Source organism: Nanorana parkeri, unplaced genomic scaffold, assembly GCF_000935625.1.
Source record: "Nanorana parkeri isolate BGI_ZX_2015 unplaced genomic scaffold, ASM93562v1 scaffold2013, whole genome shotgun sequence".
NCBI lineage: Eukaryota > Metazoa > Chordata > Amphibia > Anura > Dicroglossidae > Nanorana > Nanorana parkeri.
Window position 1 is genome coordinate 58,300 of NW_017308281.1, and position 1,413 is coordinate 59,712.

At 55.2% G+C, this 1,413-nt stretch overlaps 1 protein-coding gene across 1 annotated transcript in view; it reads left to right on the plus strand.

Annotated features, from left to right (window-relative positions):
* Positions 1–1,413, plus strand: part of LOC108800400 (transcription factor Sox-6-like) — a 128,839-nt gene that overhangs the window by 20,229 nt on the left and 107,197 nt on the right. The window lies entirely within an intron of this gene.

Genomic DNA, 1,413 nt, shown 5'->3' on the forward strand with positions numbered 1-1,413 from the left:
CCATCCTCTCCTTACATCATCATGGTGGGAACCCCTCATAACGACCCCAGCATTGCCGCGTATAACCATCGCGTAAAATCTGATTGGCCGATGTGCATCATGTGATCTATGGGTGTAAATGACCCTTCTGTGTCTGCTGCTGCTGCACAACCTCTTTGATCCATTGTGATACCAAGTCAGCCTTCAACAGGAGACCACTGACCGGAAACAAGCATGCAGCCAGTGAATCTGAGGAGAATATCAGGTCTGTATAGACATTGGGGAGTTCAGGGACCGAGCAGCTGGAGGCAGCCAGGCGAATGGCATTTTTTCACGAGTCATCTGTGTCAGGATTTATATGAAGAGGTTCTGCAGCAGCTGCGGCGGGGCGGCCAGGGATCCGGTCTATATCGGGAGGGTTCACGTGTGTCGTTTATTTTGTTGTTGGTGACGGGAATGGAACACTGGAGCCCGGTCACCTGATCCCAGCTCCTCCATTGGACACTAAATGGTGTCGCCGTGTGCGGCGGCGGCGGGGCGTTCTACGGGCGCGGAATGTTCGGCTCAGGGATTGTTTCTTCTCCTTATAATCTTACATCACGCACCTCGGTCCCGGCACTGCCGTCCAATGACAGGGACGCATGGAGGATCACGTTTCCTGAGCCAGCGACATTTACGGGTGGAACCATGCCGGACGCGTCGTCCAATTGGAGAGGAGACGTATGGACCGCAGCCCTGTGCCCCCCCTCCCCCCTATAGACCAGAGAGAGTCTGCAGTAGGGTATACACTGGTGGATCTCTCTGGAATGTTCCATAATGCCGCCGGAGACTTGACCAATGTCCTTCACCATTCTGTTTGGTTTCCCTTCTGATTTAAAGGAGAAGTATGGGGGGGGGAGGGGTGATTATCACTGATCCTCATATTTCGGGGCGACGTGTCACAATCAGACTGTCACAGGTCGGCTCTATAGATCGGGAACACATACCGGCGCTCGCTCACTTCTCGATCATCTCCCTGCAGAGAGCTGTGACTGTCACTCAAGGCTCCCTGCAGGGATTCCCATCTCCGATCCTCCAGCGCTGACTGGCGGAACGGACGGGGGAGTGGGCGGGTACAGCTGGCTCTGCCTCTAGATAGGCAGAGCCAGCTGTCACTCACGCAGCTGGGCGCATCTCGACGTCAATGTCGGGATCCGCCCCGGCTGCGGCGTCTCAGTATACCGCGAGCTGCAGCTCCCTATATACTGAGCCTAGGGTGACGGGAGGACGCTAGTTTGTGTCCCCCCGTTACCCTGAGGAGAACTATGGGGGAAAACACTGACCTCATAGTTCTCCTTTAGGCCTCATTCACACTGCAGCACGTATGCGCGCATTGTACCATATGCAACCTATGCAAATAAATGGCTCCATGCACACAGCCGCGTATAGAGCCGT